The 24,589-nt window shown below is 46.4% G+C and overlaps 1 long non-coding RNA gene across 1 annotated transcript in view; it reads right to left on the bottom strand.

Annotated features, from left to right (window-relative positions):
• Positions 1-3,451: 3,451 nt before the first annotated feature.
• LOC309563864 overlaps positions 3,452-24,589 on the bottom strand; it is a 28,260-nt gene continuing 7,122 nt past the window's right edge. The window contains exons 3-4 of the long non-coding RNA XR_014225746.1: positions 18,815-18,928; positions 3,452-3,669 (exon numbers count right to left, since the gene is read on the bottom strand). This is a non-coding gene — a long non-coding RNA (uncharacterized lncRNA). The remainder of the gene's footprint in view (positions 3,670-18,814; positions 18,929-24,589) is intronic.

Raw genomic sequence — 24,589 nt, forward strand, 5'->3', positions numbered from 1 at the left:
AACCTTAAAAGGGACCCCCTCCCCTTTAAAACTGCCAATGCTATTTAAAGGCAACCAGGTAAACAAGTGACTTACATCTATCAATCAATGCCCCTTTTTAAAATTTTCCCACATTGCCACTGGATGTCATTTGTATGCATCCTGCTCCCACACTACCAGCTTTAAAAACACCATAATTAGTGGCCAGATTCTTCCTATGTGTTATCTGTGTTGGCCCACTGATAAAGGCAGGCCCAAAGCAAAAAAAATAAAAAATAGGCGCAGGGCCTCATGATGGGGTTTACAGAATACAGGACATCAAGGGTCAATTGGCTGGGGTGTAGCAAGAGGTAAATTATTGGGATTGGTCCAGGAGTGATAGGTGGAGTTTTGGATAGGGGGCATGCTAGGGACAGAGAGTTTGTTTTACAGACCCTGCTGGTGAAGTCGGAAGAACAGGAGTCAAGAACAGGAATCCTCGCCCTCCTGCCCTGTTTTGGGTTGTTTGGTTGTTTTATTTGTAAAAAAAAAAAACAAAGGAAAGGGTTTGGTGGTTAGGGTCTTGGAAGGCATTAATATTCTTGGAAAAGTTCATAGGGTGACCCATCTAAGGTAAGGAGCCCTCTAGGGGATCCTAGGTAATGCGCAGCTGGGGACCATTAAGTATTAACCCTGATACACAATGCTAATTTGATTTTTGGTGCCTCCCAAGATCGGCAACCTTTATGTTACGGGTACTGGATTTGGTATTGTTTCTGTTTTAAGAAATGTTTATTTTGTTAATTTGTTAAATGAAATGTAAATTTTTCTCAATATTGGTGTTATGCATTATTTGTTCAGAGCTAGTGGCATGGGTTTCAGTTGGGAAGAAATACAATGGGTTGAATTTATCTGTAATACACGAATCCTATCTTTGACAGATCTTGCGCATGTGCAATGTGAGATCTGGCACAGAAATGAAAATGCCTTTGCCAGAAGTTCTCGCAGGATTTTGTGAAATCTGGAGAGATCTTGTAGTGTATAGACAAGGTGATGTAGCCTTCCCAGGGTGCATCGCTGATGGCCTGGCTACATCACCAGTGATTTGAAAAAGGTCCCACAGTTAACAGTGCATGTCAGAGCACAAACCAAGCCATGAACTCCTAGGAATTGTCTGAAGACCTCCGGGACAGGATTGTATCGAGGCACAGATCTAGGGAAGGGTACAGAAAAATCTCTGCAGCATTGAGGGTCCCAATGAGCACAGTGGCCTCCTTCTTTCATAAATGGAAGATGTTTGAAACCACCAAGACTCTTCCTAGAGTGGGCTACCTGGACATACTAAACGATCGGGGGAGAAGGGCCTTAGTCAGGGAGGTGACCAAGAATCTGATGGTCACTCTGATAGAGCTCCAGCAGTTGTGGACAGAGAGGAACCTTCCAGAAGAACAACCATCTCTGCAGCACTCCACTAATCAGGCCTGTATGGTATAGTGGCCAGACAAAATCCACTCAGTAAAAGGCACATGACATCCCACCTGGAGTTTGCCAAAAGACACCTGAAAGACGCCCAGACCATGGAAAACAAAATTCTCTGGTCTGATGAAAGAAAGATTGAAGTCATGTTTGGAGGAAACCAGGCACCGCTTATCACCTGGCCAATACCATCCCTACAGTGGATCATGGAGGTGGCAGCATAATGCTGTCGGGATGTTTTTCAGTGGCAGGAACTGGGAGACTAGTCAGGATTGAGGGAAAGATGAATGCAGTAATGTACAGAGAGATCCTTGATGAAAACCTGCTCCACTGTGCTCTGGACATCAGACTGGGGCAAAGGTTCATCTTCCAACAGAACAACAACCCTAAGCATACAGCCAAGATAACAAAGGATTGTCTATGGGACAGCTCTGTGAATGTCCTTGAGTGGGCCAGCCAAAGCCCAGACTTGAACATCTCTGGAGAGATCTGAAAATGACTGTGCATTGATGCTCCCCATCCAAACTGATGGAGTTTGAGAGGTCCTGCAAAAAAGAATGGGGAAAACTGCCCAAAAATACGTGTGCCAAGCTTGTAGCATCATACTCAAAAAGACTTGAAGCTGTAATTGGTGCACAAAGCTGCTTCAAAGTATTGAGCAAAGGCTGTGTTTACTTATGTACATGGGATTTGTTTCCTTTTTTATTAAATTTGTAAAGATTTAGGGTCCATTCACACTCGCGCGACTTGTCAGGCGACTTGGTTGCCTGACAAGTCGCGGTCGGTCGCTCGCCATTGAATAGTACAGGACCCGTTCTAATAGGAGCGACACAAGTCGCTCCGACTTAGAAAAAGGGTCCTGTACTACTTTGGGACGACCTGGAGGTGACTTGCATTGACTTCAATTATATGAAGTCCCTGCAAGTCACGCCGATGTGCACCGCGACTTCACAGTTCGCCCCTGCAAGTCACGCCGATGTGCACCGCGACTTCACAGTTCGCCCCAGCAAGTCATGCTGCGCCAGTGTGAATGGACCCCTAAAAACAAACTTCTTTCACATTGTCATTATGGGGTATTGTTTAGAGAATTTTGAGGAAAATAATGAAGGCTGTAACATAACAAAATGTGTAAAAAGTGAAGCGATGTGAATACTTTCCGGATGCACTGTATACATGTACACTTGATTAGACTGTTTTATGGTTGACCTCTATGCTTGCACTGTTAATGCCTGAATTTTACTTTTTTTTTATGACTGTCTTCCATTAATTCTATGCCTATGTATGTGGAATTGGACTCTTTGTTTGATATTTGTTTTCTCGTTTTGTAAGTTTCTTTACATTACAATAAAAATTCAATTAAACAAGAAAATATCTAAAGCAGCCCCCCCCCAAAAAAAAAATAAATAAAAGAAAACAAAGATAAAAATTTAACTTTTCTTATAATCTAAGCTGGTTTCAGTAAGAGTGGATGAGTCGTGGGTAATAAATCACAGCACTATACAAAGAAATAAAAACCTGAATCTGACTGAACAACCACCCTCTATATATAAAGAAAAGCAAAAACACAAACTGACAATAAACACCACTAAAGTTGCAAAATTCCTTACAAAATTTATTTACATATACATATCTTAAATTCAACACATATTTAAAAAGCTTGGCCAAGTAAATGTGCAAATTAAAAATTGTATTTAAAAAATTGAACAACACCCCCTTCTTCATATACATTCATTGAAAAAAAAAAAATGAGACCTGTGGGTGTGTTACAGTGGCAGGGAGGGAAAAACTCCCCATTGGGTTCACCTGACAGTAACGTAATCTCTTTCCACGCTATAATAAATAGTTAGCCTTAGGATTTAATATATACTATTATATATTTGATTTACTGTAAGTGATGTTTGCAGAGTTAATGACATTCAAAATGAATAACAACAAATGTCAGTAAGTACGGCATTGTTAGCAATCAGACATTAATTTGAAATTCAAGCAGGGGGCTGCCAAAAATCAGAAAATTAAAAAGGCATTCCAAAATCACATTTTATTTAATCTGTTGAGCATTTTCCACAAGCGACAAAATCCAGATTTCTGTTGTGATTTTTTTTCTGTCTCTTTCTTTCAGTGCGCTTATGAACTCATCTATATGTTCCTGTTTTCTTTTCTTGTCCGAAACAACTTCTAGACACGTTGTCTTGTTGAAATAGGCCGATGGTTGTCCACTCACCAGGATATCTGAAGCTGGAACAAAATAAATGTGTTTTACCAATGTGCGCCATTGTCTCTAATGGAATATGTTTCCGCTATGAACGCTGAGCAGAGAAGCTGCAATCCCTTCCCTTTGACTAGGAGACTGACCTGTCAGATATTGTCATAAAAGGAAGCACAGCAATACGAGCTTCAAATCTGTTCATTCACAATTAAAAGAAAAACACTGCCTGCTGTCCTTCTGCATTGTTATTCCATTCTGGGCACAGAGCTAAGAATACTGCCTGCTTCCGAGTCATGTACAGTGGCAAAGCAAAAATGCCATAAAGTGACCAAGCTACAGGGAATCCGGAAAGTATTCACAGCGCTTCACTTTTTCCACATTTTTTTTAGGTTACAGCTCTATTCCAAAATTGATTAAATTCATTATTTTCCTCAAAATTCTACAAACAATTGACAACATGAAAGTTTGTTTGAAATCTTTACAAATTTATTAAAAATAAAAAACTAAAAAAAAAAAAAAAAAAAAATACCACATGTACATAAGTATTCACATCCTTTGGCCAATACTTTGTTGAAGCACCTTTGGCACCAATTACAGCGTCAAGTCTTTTTGAGTATGATTCTACAAGCATGGCACACCTATTTTTGGGCAGTTTCTCCCATTCTTCTTTGCAGGACCTCTCAAGCTCCATCAGGTTGGATGGGGAGCGTCGGTGCAGAGCCATTTTCAGATCCCTCTAGAGATTGCTAAATGGGTTCAAGTCTGGGCTCTGGCTGGACCCCTCAATGACATTCAAAGAGTTGTCCTATAGCTACTCCTTTGTTATCTTGGCTGTGTGCTTAGGGTCGTTGTCCTGTTAGAACAGTGGTTCTCAATTCCGGTCCTCGGGACCCACTAACAGGCCAGATTTTAAGTATTACCTTGGGGGATGCAGACTAGAATACTGCAATCACTGAGCAGCAAATGAGATCACCTGTGATGTAATTTAGTTATCTTGCAAACCTGGCCTGTTGGTGGGTCCCGAGGACCGGAATTGAGAACCACTGTGTTAGAAGATGAACCTCAGCCCTAGTCTGAGGTCCAGAGGGCTCTGGAGCCGGTTCTCGTCAAGGATGTCTCTGTACATTGCTGCATTCTTCTTTCCCAAAATCCTGACTAGTATCCCAGTTCCTGCCACTGAAAAATCCCAACAGCATGATGCTGCCACCACCATGCTTCACTGTAGGGATGGTATTTGCCAGGTGATGAGCGGTGCCTGGTTTCCTCCGAACATGATACTTGCCATTTAGGCCAAAAAGTTCAATCTTTGTTTCATCAGACCAGATAATTTTTTTTCGCATGGTCTAAGAGTCCTTCAGGTGCCTTTTGGCAAACTCCAGGCGGGCTGCCATGTGCCTTTTACTGAGGAGTAGCTTCCGTCTGGCAACTCTACTATACAGGCCTGATTGATGGAGTGCTGCAGTGGTGGTTGTTCTTCTGGAAGGTTATCCTCTCCCCACAGAGAAACTTTGGAGCTCTGTCAGAATGACCATTGGGTTCTTGGTCATCTCCCTGACTAAGGCCATTCTCCCCCGATAGCTCGGTTTGACCAGGCGGCCCACATTAGCAAGAGTCCTGGTGGTTCCAAACTTCTCCCATTTACGGGTAATGGAGGCCACTGTGCTCATTAGGACTTTCAATGCTGCAGAACATTTTCTGTACCCTTTCCCAGATCTGTGCCTCCATACAATCCTGTCTCAAGGGTCTACAGGACTTCATGGCTTGATTTTAGCTCTGAAAAAGCCCTGTTAACTGTGGGACCTTATATAGACAGGTGTGTGCCTTTACAAATCATCTCCAATCAACTGAGTTTACCACAGGGGGACTCCAAGCAAGTTGTAGAAACATCTCAAAGATCAGTGGAATCAGGATGCACCTGAGCACAATTTTGAGTATCTTGGCAAACGCTGTGAATACTTATGTACATGTGACTTATTTTGTTTTTTATTTTTAATAAATTTGCAAAGATTTTGAACAAACTTCTTTCACATTGTCATTATGGGGTTTTGTTTGTAGAATGTTGAGAAAATAACTAATGTAATCAATTTTGGAAAAAGGCTGTAACATAACAAAATATGGAAAAGTGAAGCACTGTGAATACTTTCTGGATTCACTGTATGTTCATTCAAATATTTACATATTCTTAGGAAGCACAACATGGTTTGATGCAGGCACGTGGAGCAATTCGTCCTTAAATTTCACTACAGAAGTGGTCTAGGAATATTTTGCTGTGATCTTTGATGTTGAATGAGTCCACAGTTCCTGTAGCTACTGGGGTCAATGAGGGCTTCTATTAAAACTCTTTTACGGCAAGTTAAGGATTGTTGCACCAATCACCCATAATATTATGACCACCCATAGTGTAGAAGTTTGAATCAATATGTTTATTTAAAAAAACGGAATTTTTGTAAAATCTTACCTGTAAAATTCCTTTCTCTGAGTCCTCCGACAGTCGCCGCCCCCTCTAAGTCATCACTGTTGGGTATTGTCATCTTCTCCGCAGGAGTAGCTAGGCATATAGACTTAGTTAAAAACAAAAGGCATTTGCATGTATACACCCCTGGGGGCTGTCCCATCTGGTCAATACCCCCCTGCAGTGTCCACTCCCAACTCAGTTTGGTAACATAGCAGTAAGAAAACAAGAACCCCGTATAGAGGGGCGGGGGCGGCGACTGTCGGAGGACTCAGAGAAAGGAATTTTACAGGTAAGATTTTACAAAAATTCCGTTTTCTCTTACGTCCTCCGACAGTCGCCACCCCCTCTAAGTCATCACTGTTGGGATGTCCCAAAGCAGTATAGACATGAGGGGTGGGAGACGCAACCGTATAAGAGGCAACGCAGTACCCATAGCAGAGAAAGGAACCTTACATGCACTGTAAGAGAACCCACTGGGCAACAGAAAAAACAATGCTCAACAGGAGCAACCGCCCAGGAAAGCAAATACCAACAGACAGGGACCCATAAAAAAACAAGGGTCCTTCATGGCACTGCCGCACTGAGAACTTTGCGGCCAAAGGAAGCATCAGCCGATGCCAGAACGTCGACTTTGTAGAATTTCGAGAAAGTGTGCACCGACGACCAAGTCGCAGCTTTGCACACCTGGGCCACCGAGGCCCTATGCCAACAAGCCCAGGACGTACTCACAGATCTAGTAGAGTGCGCCTTAACAGGGAAGGGTGGAACCCGTTCCTTCAAAGCATAAGCCTGCTCAATGGTCTGTCTGATCCATTTGGCAATAGTTGCTGCGGACGCAGCCATGCCCTTCCGAGACCCCTCAGGAAGAACAAACAGGGAATCCGTTTTACGAAAGGATTCTGTAGACAGGTAAACCCTGATCGCCCGGACAACATCCAAAGAATAAGAAGAGGTGTATAATGAGAATCAGAGGAGGCTCACATACACTAGCAGCGCTAATATGTGAGCCTCCTCTGATTCTCATTATACACCTCTTCTTATTATTTGATTTTTTATAGCGGCTGCTTTACATTTAGATTTTCTATTTTATTAGCGCTGGGTTGAGTGGGTTTTATTCTTACTCCTATTATCAACATCCAAAGAATGCAAAGCAATCTCCTTCGGATGCTTAGGCTTCGTGCAAAGTGAAGGCAGAACAATTTCCTCATTAAGGTGAAATTCAGTGACCACCTTGGGAAGAAAGGACGGAAGTGTTCTCAACACCACCTTATCCTTATGAATTACCAAGTAAGGGGAGCGGCAAGACAACGCCGCCAGCTCCGATACTCTGCGAGCCGAAGTGATCGCCACCAAAAAGGCGACCGTCTTTGACAACAGAGGCAAAGAGATCTCCCTGATATTTTCAAAGGGAGCACGCTGTAACACGGACAGAACCAAGTTCAAGTCCCATGGAGGTAAAGGCTCCTTTCTGGGAGGAACCAAGTGTGGCACACCTTGAATGAAGGTACGGACCAAGGAATTAGACGCCACAGGGCGTTGGAAAAGGATGGCCTGACCCTTTATCGTGACCAGCGCCAAACGCTGATCCACGCCAGACTGGAGGAAAGCCAACACTCTTGACACCGAGTACGAGCGAGGGGAAAACCCCCTGGACTCACACCAGGCGAAATAAGCTTTCCAGGTACGGTAATAGATTTTACCAGAAGAGGATTTCCTAGCCTTGATCAGCGTAGGGATAACCTCAGGGGAGAGACCCTTGTCCCTCAGGACCTGGGTCTCAGCAGCCAGGCCGTTAAAGCCAGTGACTGTAAAGCAGGATGGAAGATTGGATCTTGAGACAGAAGACCTTCCCGCAGGGGCAGTCGCCCCGGAGGCGCCACTGCCAGGTGAACAACGTCGGCGTACCAGGACCGGCGAGGCTAGTCCGGCGCGACCAGAATCACCAGGTGCGGCTCCGAGGCTAGCCTGCGGAGGAACCTGGACAGCAACTGAATTGGAGGAAAGGCATACATCAGACGATACTGATGCCAAGGGGCCATCAACGCATCCGAGGCGTCCGCCAACGGATCGCGCGTTCTTGCCACGAACCTTCCCACCTATTGATTTAGCCGAGATGCAAACAGATCCACGTCCGGGATCCCCACTTCGCACACAGCATTTGGAAGACCTCCGGGTGTAAGGACCATTCCCCCTGGTCCAGGGTCTGGCGACTCAGTCTGCTTGCCAATTCTCTACACCCGGAATGTGAACCGCTGAGATTGCCGGGACGTGAAGCTCGGCCCAAGACAGAATGTCTGTCACCTCCCGGGCCGCCCGAGCACTCCTGGTGCCCCCTTGGTGGTTGATGTAAGCCACCGCGGTAGCATTGTCCGCCCGGACAGGACGACCCTGTAGACGATCCGACCACTGGAGGAGGCAGAGCTTGATCGCTCGCAATTCCAGGACGTTGATCGGAAGGGAGGACTCCTCCTCCGACCAAGTGCCCTGGGCAGACAGGGTGCCCAGGACCCCACCCCAGCCTAACAGGCTGGCATCCATGGTGATCACCATCCAAACCAACGGACGGAAAGACTTGCCCTGCGTCACCGGAGACTGGAGCCACCACCGAAGAGCCAATTTTGTCTGACGACTCAAGGAGACATGCAGATCCAGGGACCGAGCCAGTCCGTCCCATTTCGCCAGGATCTCCGCTTGGAGACCTCGCGTGTGGAACTGAGCAAAAGGTATCGCCTCGAAGGTCGACACCATCAACCCCAGGACCCGCATACAGGTCCTGAGTGATGATGCTGGCACATCCCTGAGGGACCCGATCTCGTCCCGCAATGTTCGGAGCTTGTCCTCCGGCAGGAACACCTTCTGAGTCCAGAATCATCCCCAGGTAGGGAAGACGAACCGAAGGGGACAACGATGATTTCTGAATGTTGATGGTCCATCCGAACTCCCTGAAGCGTTCGGACCGTGATGGACAGATCGCGCACCAGGTCCTGACTGACACTTGATCTTATGAGGAGATCGTCTAGATACCCCAAGACCGCAATGCCCTGAGCCCTCAGTAGGCCCAGAACCGGCGCCAGTACCTTGGTAAAGACCCTGGGAGCCGAAGCAAGACCGAAAGGTAACACCACAAACTGGTAATGGTCTTCCGCGACAGCAAACCGAAGGTACCGCTGATGACCCTCGAAGATGGGGGACATGCAGGTACGCATCCTTGAGGTCTATTGAAGCCAGGAACTCCCCTGGGCTCAGAGAAGCCACCACCGATCGGAGAGACTCCATACGTAATTTCCAAACTCGCACAAAGCGGTTCAGAGCTTTCAGGTCCAGGATAGGACGCACTTTGCCCTCCTTTCTGGGCACAGTGAACAGATTGGAATAAAAGCCCCGAAACCTGTCCTGGTGAGGCACCGGGACGACCACTCCCTGAGCAAGGAGGTCCTGAACCGCACGGTGCAAGTCCTGCAGACGCCCCAGAGGCAAATGAATATTTGAGGGGAAGAATCTGTCCGCTGGCCGGGAAAGAAACTCGATCTTGTATCCCGACCGAACGATTTCCTGAACCCACCTGTCCGAAATCCGGAGCAGCCAAAGTTGGAGGAAACCGCGCAAACGTCCACCCACCCCAGAAACGGGTGAGGGCGTGCCTTCAGGCAGAAGTGGATTGGCCCGTCGAAGCGGTATTGCCTGACTTCTGCTTACCCGCCCAGGGCTTCTTCTGTCCGCCCTGGGACTTGAAGGGCTTGCCCTTGGATTGGTTCCGAAAGGCACGAAAGGAACCCTGACTGGATCTAGGCGCAGAACTCCGCTTGCCCCGGAAGGACTTGTGCTTCGGGTTCTGGGGCAGCATAGTGCTCTTGCCCCCCGTGATGCCTTTTACCAGGGTATCCAACGCCTCGCCAAAAAGGCGAGAGCCAGCATAGGGAAAATCAGCAACCGTTTTCCACGAGGACTGGTCGGCCGACCAGCTCTTCAGCCATATCAGGCGTCGGTTAAGCACGGCGACACTGGAGAGGCGAGCCACCAAGGGGGCCTCATTTAAGGCTGCATCACACAGATACATAATTCCTTGGTGGATTTGATCCACCATTTCCAGCCGGGCAGGCGGAACATCATCAGACACAAGGTTGTTCTTAAGCACCATAGTCCAATCAGCAACCGCCTGCGCCACTAACATGGACGCGAAAATGGGTTTGAGTAGAGAGCCCGCCACCGTATAGGAATGGCGGGCCAAAGACTCCAAACACCGGTCCGTTGGATCCCGGAAAACCGGGGAATCCTCCATAGGAACCAAGGTAGCCTTGTTCAACACTGCAACCGTGTGATCCACCTGTGGAGGTACACACCAGCGCGATTCCGTAGCCGGCGTGAAGCAATTTGAACCGACTGGGCACCACGAACGGACGTTTTAACGTGCGCCACACTTCATTAACAGTGTAATGAAACTCAGCGGGACAGGGAAAAACCTGCGCCGACTTGCGGGTCCTGTGCGTCCCAAAAGAGGACGCAACGCCCAGGGGACTGGGCTCATCCTCCAAGTGCAAAGTTTCCTTCACAGAAATAATTAATTCATCCATGGTCGCCCGTTCTTCGGACGACCCCGGAGAGGAGGTATCAACCCCCTCCACCTCCGCCTCAGACCCCTGCAGGTCCAAGGATGAGCGGGACCCTGAAAAGGGCACACTCGCAGCAGCCATATCACCCTCTGAATCAGGGAAGAGGGACAATCTGGGCCTCTTACGAGCAGCACGTTCAGCCATCAGCATTTCCATATTAGACACTAAAGTCGCCACTACAGCGGCCAAATCAGGTCTCAGAGGGGCCACAGGAGAACTGGGCTGGTGGAAATTTGCTATCCGGAGAATCCATGCGCAGGTGAGAAAAAAAGGACAGTGCAAGATTTAGGTGCTGTCCCTTTAAAAGTGCTGCGAGTGCGCAGCCCACCGCTCCAGCTATAAAGATAGAAAAAGACCCCCAAACAGGAAGGAGACAAAACTGAGCCAGAAGCGACAGTACAGAAAAAATATTCCTGCTTCAGAGGAAAGAGGAAGTGCTGTAAAAGTAGGCTGAACCATCTGCTGCATGACCCAGGGAAAATGACTGCCCCATAGGAACGTATGGGAGACTCCACCAAAATGGCCACCGACATGCGGCCGAACCGAGCGATCGGTCACCTCAAAAATGGCGGCGATTGGCGCCAAATCAGCATGTAGTTGTGCCCATAGAGAAGCTCACATGCCTGCCCAGTGTATAAAACAATGGCGGACTGCTCGGTTTACCCCCGCCGCGGCCCATACACAGTCTGCACCCCCAAACACACACAGCGCCGCAGCGCATGTACAAGCGATCCCCGCAGGGATCGCAGCAGGGAGTCACACAAGGCACAGACATGGAGAACACACAGCAACCAGGACTGCTACCCCATACAGAGGCCCCACACAGAAGTACTTACCTGTACCCGATGGCGTGGGGAGCCTCACAGAACGGAAAGCCGCTGTCCTCATCTGACAGGGAATGCCGTTTGCCAGGGACATTGCACTGCTGAGTCGCAGATGCGTCCAGTGAGGTAGCCACCTCACAGCTGCATCCCTGCTGCGAACAGAGATGGGTCGTTCATAATGTCAGGGCGAACCATAGCTGAACGCTCAATGGCGGGCTGGGGGTCCATCTGACCCTCTGTGCCCTGGGGAACCAGGGCGGCCAGTCCGAATCCCAGCACCGCATGTCCATCTTCGTCTGAAGAGTCGACTAAAAACTAAAGCTGACAAAATAAACAGCTAGTAAAGAAAGAAAAACTGACATTTTTCAAGAAAATCAAATAAAAAGAAGATAGGCTGAGACCGAAGCCCCAGCACAGGGAAAGCCTAACTACTCCTGATGCTAGGCAAATTAAAACTGAGTTGGGAGTGGACACTACAGGAGGGTATTGACCAGATGGGACAGCCCCCAGGGGTGTATACATGCAAATGCCTTTTGTTTTTAACTAAGTCTATATGCCTAGCTACTCCTGCGGAGCAGATGACAATACCCAACAGTGATGACTTAGAGGGGGCGGCGACTGTCGGAGGACGTAAGAGAAATAATAGTAACTCTTACATTCAGATTGAAAAAAATGCTTGGGTATGTAAAAACACAAAGCAGCATACATATCTCCAACATCTCTTCTGGTCCAGGATGCCCTACACGTTGTGTCACAACACAGGACTTCATCGGGAGAACTGGATTGGTTATGTTAGATGCCATTTATCTGGTGGAGCCCGAAAATTGTGTGGTGACCCATTCTGTTGTGGTTTCCATTAAAAATCATATGGTGGCCATTTTCCTAGACCGGAAGTGATGTCGGAGATCTGTATGCTGCTTTGTGTTTTTGCATAACCAATCGTTTTTTATTGATCTGAATGTAAGTGTTACTATTTTTTTTTATCGATTTTGACTACTACACTATAGGAGGCCATCTTGCATTACCCTAACATATGGATTATGCATGGTGAACGGAGCCTTAAAGGGACCACTACCAAGGAAAATCCAAATACATCTGATAGATCTGCAACCAAGCCAGGATCGGGGAAACATCGCCCTGAGCACTGTAATCAAAAAGCAAATTTGGTTACTCACTAAGGTGAGAGTTCTGGGAGCACAAGAAGGTGAAAGTACACAACTTTGTTTATACTATATATATTCACACGAGAGGCACTTTATTTGGAAGCAAGTGGTTATAATTGTTACATCACAGCTGGAGAATGAACTGTTATACACTTTCATATATACCATGGGTGTCCAACCTTTTGGCTTCTCTGGGCCACATTGAGCGTAGAGAAATTTTCTCGGGCCGCATATAAAATATATACTATAGTTAAAGTATATAAGTAATAAAATGCCGCTGCGCCCTTCCTGTGCCACCGCCCCCCCCCCCCCGCACTAATTTAACACAACTAGAAGATGATCAAATGAAATTGAATCAGTATATAGAGGTTTACTCCTTCTGAGAAATATTAAAGGAACACTCTAACCAACATGACCACTTCAGTGATTTGAAGTGGTCATGGTGGTAGAAGTCAGAAACACTGCACATGCGCGCCTCCCCCCTCCCCTCCGAGGCAGCCTCTGCCTACAATTAGTTGGAGGCCCCTGTGGCCATGCCCCCGACCCGACGTCCTTCCTCACCCGGAAAAAAAAATTGTCACGGGGCAGTGGGCCGCATTGCCTGGGGTTCCGGGCCGCATGTGGCCCCCGGGCCGCAGGTTGGACATGCCTGATATATACAGTAGATGCACTTTTGAAATGGACTGCACTAATGTTATGCACTTTATATGCCATGATATATACAGTATGTTACAAAAGTGAGTACACCCCTCACATTTTTGTAAATATTTTATTATATCTTTTCATGTGACAACACTGAAGAAATGACACTTTGCTACAATGTAAAGTAGTGAGTGTACAGCTTGTATAACGGTGTAAATTTGCTGTCCCCTCAAAATAACTCAACATATAGCCATTAATGTCCAAACCTCTGGCAACAAAAGTGAGTACACCCCTAAGTGAAAATGTCCAAATTGGGCCCAGTTAGCCATTTTCCCTCCCCGGTTTCATGTGATGCGTTAGTGTTAAAAGGTCTTCGGTGTGAATGGGGAGCAGGTTTGTCAAATCTGGTGTTATCGCTCTCCCTCTCTCACACTGGTCACTGGAAGTTCAACATGGCACGTCATGGCAAAGAACCCTCTGAGGATATGAAAAAAAATTGTTGCTCTACATAAAGATGGCCTAGGCAATAAGAAGATTGCCAAGACCCTAAAACTGAGCTGCAGCATGGATGCCAAGACCATACAGCAGTTCAAAAGGACAGGTTCCACTTAGAGCAGGCCTTACCATGGTCGACTAAAGAAGTTGAGTGCACGTGCTGAGCGTAATATCCAGAGGTTTTCTTTGGGAAATAGACGTATGAGGGCTGCCAGCATTGCTGCAGAGGTTGAAGGGGTAGGGGGGTAAGCCTGTCAGTGCTTAGACCATATACGCTGCACACTGCATCAAATTGTTCTGCATGGCTGTCATCCCAGAAGGAAGCCCCTTCTAAAGATGATGCACAAATAAGCACAAAAACAGTTTGCTGAAGACAAGCAGACTAAGGACATGGATTACAGGAACCATGTCCTGTGGTCTGATGAGACCAAGATAAACTTGGTTCAGATTGTGTCAAGCGTGTGTGGCAACAAGGTGAGGAGTACAAAGACAAGTGTGTCTTGCTTACAGTCAAGCATGGTGGTAGGAGTGTCATGGTCTGGGGCTGCATGAGTGCTGCTGGCAATGGGGAGCTACAGTTCATTGAGGGAACCATGAAAGCCAACATGTACGGTGACATACTGAAGCAGAGCATGATCTCCTCCCTTCAAGGACTGGGATGCAGGGCAGTATTCAAACACGATAACTACTCCAAACACACCTCCAAGACGACCACTGCCTTGCTAAAGAAGCTGAGGGTAAAGGTAATGGATTGGCCAAACATGTATCCAGCCCTAAACCCTATTGAGCATCTGTGGGGGCATCCTCAAACAGAAGGCGGAGGAGCGCAAGGTCTCTTACATCCACCAGCTTCTTGATGTCATCATGGAGGAGTGGGTGGAAGAGGCATCCAGTGGCAACCTATGAAGCTCTCGTGAACTCCATGCTCAAGGGGGTTAAGGCAGTGCTGGAAAATAATTGTGGCCACACAAAATTGTGAAACTTTGGGCCCACTTTGGACATTTTCACTTAGGGGTGTACTCACTTTTGTTGCCAGCGGTTTAGACCAGCGTTCCCCAATGGGTGTTCTGCTGAACCCTAGGGTTCCTCGAGAACAAAATTGAGGTTTTGCGGCATTTTGCCACATCAAAGATAGCCGCCGCTGCCTGCCATTTCCGGAAGGTCGGAAACAGCAGAGCAGGGCCAGTACAAGGGGGGGCGGAACCTTCACTTCCCTGTTAGCGGAGATACAAACGTGATAGGGATTTGTAGCGACGTCAGCCACCGGCTGGAGCCGAAATTTCAAAGGACCAAGATGAGAGGAGCAGAGGGTTTGCTTGCCGAAGCTGTGACCTGGAGGAGCCGCCGTGCCAAGGAAGAACCAAGCACTGTTAATCCCAGTAAGCTGAATGCCATCATTACCTCTTTGGATTGGGGGGGGGGGGGGGGGGGAGACTGAGGCTGAGGGGAGGTTAATTACCAATGGTATTTGTATTATGCAGAATGAGGGGGTTAATGTATTGCTACTGGTCACTGATGCATTAGTGACCGACCAGTGACAGTTAATTAACCTGTTTGAGCTGCATTAGTGCAACCAGCGTCAGTGTTAATTAAACCCTTTTTGCTGCATTAGTGCAACCAGTGCCACTGTTTATTAGTGCACTGATTTTGTGAGTGCATTTTAATTTGTTTTAATAAAATACTATTGCTAATTTAAGCGGTAAAACAATATGTATAATTTCTATTCCTTTTGTGAGTTATTGGTGGTGAAAATATCTTGCTGTGTTTCCCTCACATCATTTGATATACTGGAGGAGTCAAGAGTTGGTGTCTGGATACCTGAAGCAGCCAATTAAGACCCTTTAAAGGGGAAAGCACACTGTGAGCTATATTGCCAAATAGGTTCATGTGTTAAGGTGAGCGTCGATAGTGAATGGTGCTGGTATTTACAGAAGAGTGCTCACAGCAAGAAATGTAGGCTTCTTTTTAGTAGATAGCAATTGAGTTGGTTTGGAACAATTTGGTGATGGAAATCTCACACTCATACACTTATGGACTTTAAATTTTTATATTTAATTATTTTCCTTTTCACATCTCTGAATATTGTACACATTGGATTTATTGTATATATGCATATATAGTGTATTGGTAGAGTAATATTTATTGGTCAAAACATTGGAGTATTTGCACTATTTTTTACACATTTCTTGTAACAGATATTGGTTTCTTGATGATGGAATAATGTTGCACAGTACAATTTAAGATATATTTATGGTTTTATGTGAGGAGTTCAGTGATTTTCAGGAACATTTAATAGATTTGGAGAATGGACACATTTTTATTTGTAGCGGTTTAACACATTTGGTGTTGCACAGAGAATTGTATTTACTAACACTCCTTAATGTGCTGCTTCCTGGGGTGTGTAACGTGTAGCATGTAACATGGCTACCCCAAGAGGCAGTGTGTCTATGTATGGGGGGGTATATCATTTTAACCTAAGCTGGAAAGAAGGAAGTGCTGTATCATACAGAAAAAGATAAGATTTTCCTAAGTTCTATAAGAGCGAGAGGGTAGAACCAGATGAGCATATATTGTTTTAATGGGTTAAGTTCTACTAAATCATTCTACAACCTCTTTAACCACTTTGCCACTGAGTACCGGAGTACTACTGCGGCAAAGTGGCACGATCCCGTCTGACGACGTAGACCTACGTCGCCAGACTCCTCCCCTGTAGGCGGCGCTCGCGAGCCGCCGGAGGCGCGGTCCCGCTGTTTTCATTCACAGCGGGAGTCGGGCCAGGGGAGTCGGGCCAGGGGAGGAGCAGCGGCGATCGCCGCTGCTCTGCCCCGATCGTCGGGGATCTAGTGTGGAGATCCGCCCGCCTGTGTAAACACGAGGGGTCGGATCTCCTCAGTGACAGGGAGTGACAGATCGGAGTGTTCAGCATAGCTGGACATCCGATCTGTCCCTGTCTCACACAGTCACCTCCCCCCCGCCACACGTCAGTAAGCACCAGGCATACATTAACCCCTCCCTCTCTAATAAAAATAACCCCTTCCCTGCCAGTGTCATTTTTACAGTAACAGTGCATATTTATAGCACTGATTACTGCAGTAATGTCACTGGTACCCCCAAAAGTGTCAAAAATGTCAAAGGGTCCGATCTGTCTGCCGCAATGTCGCAGTCCCGCAAAAAAAAAAAAAAATCGCAGATCGCCGCCATTACTCGTTAAATAAAAACACCAAAAATGACAAAAATCTTTCCCTTTGTTAGTCAACGCAATAACTTTTGCACAAACCAATCAAAATACGCTTATTGCGATTTTTTTTACCAAACATGGGTAGCAGAAAAAAAAATGGCCAAAAATTAAAAAAAAAATTGGTTTTTACATCTTTTTTGGGGGGAATTTCATTTAAAAAATGTTAAAAATATTGTTATTTTTTCAAAATAAACGCTCTTTGTTTATAGCGCAAAAAGTAAAAATCGCACAGGTGATCAAATACCACCAAAAGAAAGCTCTGTTTGTGGAAAAAAAAAGGACGTAAAGTTCGTTTGGGTACGGCATCGCACGACCGCGCAATTGTCAGTTAAAGTCGCACAGCGCCGAATCGCAAAAAGTGGCCCAGACGTAAGACAGCAAAATGCTCTAGTGGTAAAGTGGTTAATGTGTTTGCATATGGCTGCACATGCACAATGGGTTGATTTAGAGGCTGTTCATTTAGCAAATTAAATGGAAGCTTTTTTTTTTCTTGCACATGATTGGGTATTGAAACATCACCTAATTCAGTATGTTCAGTGGACGTTCACTTTGGAAAACCGCACATTTTTGAACTGCAAAAGTGATAAAACCCAACATAGTTTCATAGTTAGTAAGGTTGGAAAAAGACACCAGTCCATCCAGATCAATGTGTGCCTGTGTGTGTGTGTGTGTGTGCGCGCATGCGCATTTGTGTCTCTACCACTTCCTATATCCTTGTATAATGTGTTCGATAAAATACCAATCTAAGAGTATTTTTAAATTAGTGACACTTCCCTCTGAAACCACCGATTGTGGAAGCGTCTTCCACATCCTTACCACTCTAACAGTAAAGAACCCCTTACACTGTTTAATGTTAAGCCACTTCTCATCCGACTTTATTGAGTGGTCTTGTGTCTTTTTGAGTGACCTGAGACTGAAAAGATTCCTCCTGATGTTGGAATCATCATTAAGATATTTGTATAATAATATCATATCCCCTCTTAAGCATCTTTTCTTCAGGGAGAATAAAGTTAATGTTTCTCCTAGCTGGGATCCTCCAGCCCCCTTATTCGTTTCATTGCCCTTCCCTTGACTCTGTCCAGTTCCAGAGCATCCTTTCTGTGGACTGTGGACAAGAGCTGGATGGCATACTCAAGATGTGGCCAAACTAGAGTTTTATAAAGTGGTATAATTAACATTTTATCTCTTGAGTAAATACCCTTTTTTTTGCATACTAATATTCTGCTGGCCTTGCTTGCTTCAGCTTGTAATTGCATGCTATTGCTCAGTCTGTCATCAATTAGGACCCCCAGGGTCTTTTTCCATCCTTGATTCTAGCATGTAGCTTGAATTCATATTTTTAGCCCCCAAGTGCATTACTTTACATTTCCCAACATTGAACCTCATTTGCCATGTGTTTGCCCACCCTTCAATTTTATAGAGGTCTTCCTGTAAACGTGTTTTCTTCTGTTGTGAAAGGATTGCCCTGCTTAGCTTTGTATCATCAGCAAATGCTGAGATTGAACAATTTATCCCAACCTCTATATAATCTATGAACAAGTTTAACAGGATTGGTCCCAGACCATTAAGAAGATACACTATTTATCATTACCCTCTGGACACACCCCTGTATCCATTTACATATACACCAACAGACCTCACTTTGTGGGCTAAGCATTTATAGGGTACCGTGTCAAATGCTTTTTACTTTGTTTTTTTTTCTTTTCATATTTCACATGCGGAACAACAATTAATTCCACCAACTTACCAATGCATTCTGCTAACCGAGAACCTCCGATATACCGAGTTGTCCAAGTGTAGGCAGTTTTTTTCCACATTCCTCATATAGCCTGCTCCTTCTCAAAAAAGCGAAGTCATAACCCTTGAGTAAAGTTTTAAAAACTCATACATTAGTACAGTGTAAACGGCAATGTTATGTAATTACTCATAGTACCTACAATTTCTTTTTCAGGAGTCATTTATCTAGGACTAATGAATGGTTATTTCGGATTGCCTGCAATGGTTTGCCACATTGGGTCTGTAAAATCTCTTAACCTGGCCATAGATGATTTTTTTTTTAATTACCCAGCTAGCTGATCAAAAAAAAAAAAAAAAAAAAAGGATTTCCCCATCCACACATTTGAAGGAACCCTCCCTGCTGCACCACTGTATTCTGACAGCAGGGACTCTGCCACTGTCAGAATACATTGATCAGTGCCGCAGCCGATTAGCTGTATGTGCTGACTGATTAAAATAGTTCCAACATTTCCGTTTGAGAGAAGATCCATAATTTGACTTCTCTCTAGCGGGAATGGCCACATTTCTGCTGAACTAATAGAATACCGACCCCTCTATGGCCAGCTTAAGTGTTGCTCTAGATTTTATCTTTGTAAATTACACAAAGACAAAACTTCTCCACTATTTTGGGGTTTATACACTAAATATTAAAAGAAAAAAGATGTTTTTAATGTGTCAAAAATGTATTAGCGAATATTATTGGAGCTCTAGGGAAAAAAAAAAGCCTAACAAACAGTTGAAACACATATATGGAAGCTGGTTTACCTGTCAAATTATTTTTATTTCTCTCTATCTGATCCTGAGATTTATATAGCCCCACCCCACATCACAGCTACAGAAAGTTTGTTAGCTAAATTAAAAATGTAAAGATGGCTCTGACATGCATAAATAAAATGAGAAAAACAGCACCTTACAATAAACAAAATAATAGTGGATGATGCTTACATACAGTATCTCACAAAAGAGTACACCCCTAACATTTTTGTAAATATTTTATCATATCTTTTCATGTGACAACACTGAAGAAATGACGCTTTGCTACAATGTAAAGTAGTGAGTGCACAGCTTGTATAACAGTGTAAATTTGCTGTCCCCTCAAAATAACACACAGCCATTGATGTCGAAACCGTTGGCAACAAAAGTAAGTAAATTCCTAAGTGAACATGTCCAAATTGGGACCAAAGTGTCAATATTTTGTTTGGCCACCATTATTTTCCAGCACTGCCTTCACCCTCTTGGGCATAGAGTTCAACAAAGCATCACAGGTCACTACTGGAGTCCTCTTCCACTCCTCCATGACGATTTCACTGAAGCTGGTGGATGTTAGAGACCTTGCGCTCCTCCGCCTTCTGTTTGAGGATGCCACACAGATGCTCAATAGGGTTTAGGTCTGGAGACATGCTTGGCCATTCTATCACCTTTACCCTCAGCTTCTTTAGCAAAGCAGGGATGGTCTTGGAGGTGTTTTTGGGGTTGTTATGTTGGAATACTGCCCTGCGGCCCAGTCTCTGAAGGGAGGGGATCATGCTCTGCTTTAGTATGTCACTGTACATGTTGGCATTCATGGTTCCTGCAATGAACTGTAGCTCCCCAGTTCTGGCAGCACTCATGCAGCCCCAGATAATGACACTTACACCACCATGCTTGACTGTAGGCAAGACACACTTGTCTTTGTACTCCTCACCTGGTTGCCACCACACACACTTGACACCATCTGAACCAAATACATTTATTATGGTCTCATCAGACCACAGGACATGGTTCCAGTTATCCATATCCTTACTCTGCTTGCCTTCAGCAAACTCTTTGCGGGCTTTTTTGTGCATTATCTTTAGAAGAGGCTTCCTTCTGAGACGACAGCAATGCTGACCAATTTGATGCAGTGTGCGGCGTATGGTCTGAGCACTGACAGGCTGACACCCCCACCTCCTTAACCTCTTCAGCAATGTTGGCAGCACTCATAAGTCTAATTCCCAAAGACACTCTCTGGATATGACCCTGAGCACATGCATTAAACTTCGTTGATCGACCATGGTGAGGCCTGTTCTGCGTGGAACCTGTCCTGTAAAACCGTTGTATGGTCTTGGCCGCCGTGCTGCAGCTCAGTTTCAGGGTCATTACAATCTTCTTATAGCCTAGGCTATCTTTATGTAGAGAAACAATTCATTTTTTTTGGATCCTCAGAGAGTTCTTTGCCATGAGGTGCCATGTTGAACTTCCTATGCCCAGTATGAGAGAGTTAGAACGATAACATCAAATATAACACACCTGCTCCCCATTCACACCTGAGGCCTTGTAACTCTAACAAGTCACATGACACCGGGGAGGAAAAATGGCTAATTGGGCCCAATTTAGACATTTTCACTTAGTACTCACTTTTGTTGCAAGGGGTTTAGACATTCATGGTTGTGTGTTGAGTTATTTTGAGGGGACAGCAAATTTACACTGTTATAGATGGCTTATCCTGTTATTTTAATCTCAAAACTATCAGCAACACACCATCTAAAATACAGATAGCCACTAGAAGACGAACCTGCATAGGAAATACTGTATCTGTGTTGTAAATACAATCCTGAAAATTGTAACAGAATGACAACAAAATATGTGAACTAAAAGACAGAAAATGATGTCTTGTATAAGAAATATTCAAAAACAGAATTTTTACCTGTAAAATTCCTTTCTCTGAGTCCTCCGACAGTCGCCGCCACTTCATATTCATCACTAATGGGGGTTATTGACCTTTTCTCCGCAGGAGTAGCTAGGCAACAAAACAGTGAATATCAAAGCTTTTAGCATATCCCACCCCTAGGGGGTGGTCCCCTCAGTCAATACCTCCCTGCTTCCTGCATTCCCAACTCAGTTTCAGTAGCATAGCAGTAGAGTACATAAACAAACCCCAAAAGAGGGGCGGGGGCGGCGACTGTCGGAGAACTCAGAGGAAGGAATTTTACAGGTAAGATCTTACAAAATTTCCGTTTTCTCTTACGTCCTCCGACAGTCGCCGCCACTTCATATTCATCACTAATGGGGACGTCCCATAGCAGTGTAGACATTAGGGGTGGGAAAAAAAGCAGCCGCGCCTAAAGCAACGCAGTACCCACATCAGAGAAAGGAACCTTATCAAGGTAAGAGAACCAACTGGGCAACAGGAAAAAAAAACGTGCTCAACAGGAGCAACGACCCAGGAAAACAAGTAACCTAGGGATAAAGACATCCCAACAGCCAAGGACCCAAAAACAAGGGGCCCTAAGGCACTGCCGCACTAAGAACTTTGCGGCCAAAGGAAGCATCCGCCGATGCCTGAACATCCACCTTGTAGAATTTTGAGAAGGTGTGAACGGACGACCAAGTCGCCGCCTTACACACCTGGGCCACAGAGGCCTGATGACGATAGGCCCAAGACGTACTCAGAGACCTGGTAGAGTGCGCCTTCACAGGGAAAGGAGGAACCTTCCCCTTCAAAGCATAGGCTTGCACAATGGTCTGTCTGATCCATTTGGCGATGGTCGCAGCTGACGCTGCCATGCCCTTCCAAGGACCCTCTGGAAGGACAAATAGAGAATCCGACTTGCGAAAGGATTTCGTCGATGACTGGTAAACCCTGATCGCCCGAACAACATCCAAGGAATGCAACGCCACCTCCTTTGGATGCTTAGGCTTCGCGCAAAGCGAAGGCAAGACAATGTCCTCATTGAGGTGAAATTTCGAGATCCTCTTCGGAAGAAAAGAAGGGTTAGGTCGTAAGACCACCTTATCCAGGTGAATCACCAAGTAGGGAGAGCTGCAGGACAAGGCCGCCAGCTCCGATACCCTGCGAGCCGAAGTGATTGCCACCAAAAAGGCAACCTTCTTAGACAAGAGAGACAACGAGATCTCCCTGATCTTCTCAAAGGGAGCATGTTGCAATACGGACAGAACAAGTCCCATGGAGGTAAAGGATTCCTCCGAGGAGGAGCCAAGTGACGCACCCCTTGAACAAAGGTGCTAACCAAAGAATTAGACGCCACAGGGCGTTGAAAAAGAACGGCCAGCGCAGAAATCTGACCCTTAATCGTGGCCAACGCCAAACGCTGGTCCACTCCAGTTTGGAGGAAAGCCAACACTCTCGATACCGAGTACGAGCGAGGGGAATACCCCCTGGACTCACACCAGGCAAAATACGCCTTCCAAGTACGGTAGTAAATCTTCCCCGAAGAGGCTTTTCTAGCCTTGATCAAAGTGGGAATGACCGCAGGGGAGAGACCCCTATCCTTCAGGACCTGGCTTTCAACAGCCAGGCCGTTAAAGCCAGCGACTAAAGCAGGATGGAAGATCGGTCCTTGAGACAGGAGATCTTCTCGAAGAGGCAGACGCCACAGAGCGTCGACCGCCAGATTCACGAGGTCTGCGTACCAAGACAGGCGAGGCCAGTCCGGTGCCACCAGAATCACCGTGCGCGGTTCCAAGGCCAACCTGCGAAGGAACCTGGACAGCAGCTGAATCGGTGGGAAGGCATACATCAGACGATACTGACTCCAGGACGTCACTAACGCGTCTGAGGCGTCTGCCCGAGGATCGCGCGTCCTTGCTACGAACCTTTCCACCTTGTTGTTTAGACGAGACATGAACAGGTCCACATCTGGGGACCCCCACTTCGCGCACAGCATCTGAAAGACATCCGGGTGAAGGGACCATTCTCCCTGGTCCAGGGTCTGGCGACTCAGATAATCCGCCTGCCAGTTCTCCACTCCCGGAATGTGAACTGCCGTTATTGCCGGGACGTGCGTCTCGGCCCAAGACAGAATGTCGGCTACTTTCCGAGCCGCTCGGGCACTCCTGGTGCCCCCTTGGTGGTTGATGTAGGCCACCGCTGTGGCATTGTCCGTCTGCACCCGAACCGGACAGCCTTGAAGCCTGTCCGTCCAACGCAGAAGGCAGAGATGTATTGCTCGCAATTCCAGAATGTTGATCGGAAGAGAGGATTCCTCCCCCGACCAAGTTCCCTGGGCGGACAGAACGCCCAGGACACCACCCCAGCCCGACAGGCTGGCATCCGTGGTGATCACCGTCCACGACAAAGGACGAAAAGACCTGCCCCCCGACACCGCCGGGGACTGGAGCCACCACAAAAGACCCCTTCGGGTGAGGCGGCTCAACGAAATCCGCAGATCCAGAGATTGCGGACGCCCGTCCCACTTGGCCAGGACCTCCGCCTGAAGATCCCGTGTGTGAAACTGGGCGAAGGGAATCGCCTCGAAAGCCGAGACCATCAATCCCAGACACCTCATACACGTCCGGAGTGACGAGCACTGATTGTCCCTGAGGGACCTGACCTCGTCCTGAAGTGTCCGGAGCTTGTCTTCCGGCAGGAAGACCTTCGCTTGAACAGAGTCCAGTATCATCCCCAGGTAGGGAAGACGAACGGACGGACACAACGTTGACTTTGGGAAATTTATCGTCCAACCGAACTCCTGCAGAGTCTGCATCGTGATGAACAGGTCGTTCACCAGGCCCTGACTGGTCGCAGACCGAATCAAGATATCGTCCAGATACCTCAAGACAGAGATGCCCTGGGCTCTCAGTAAAGCCAGGACCGGCGCAAGCACCTTGGTGAAAACCCGCGGAGCCGAAGCAAGACCGAAGGGTAACGCCACAAATTAGTAGTGATCCTCCGCAATGGCGAATCGAAGGTACCTCTGGTGACCCTCGAAAATTGGAATGTGAAGATACGCATCCATCAAATCGATGGAGGCCATGAATTCCCCCG

This window comes from Pelophylax lessonae (genome assembly GCF_965119305.1).
Source record: "Pelophylax lessonae genome assembly, chromosome: 9".
NCBI classification, from domain to species: domain Eukaryota; kingdom Metazoa; phylum Chordata; class Amphibia; order Anura; family Ranidae; genus Pelophylax; species Pelophylax lessonae.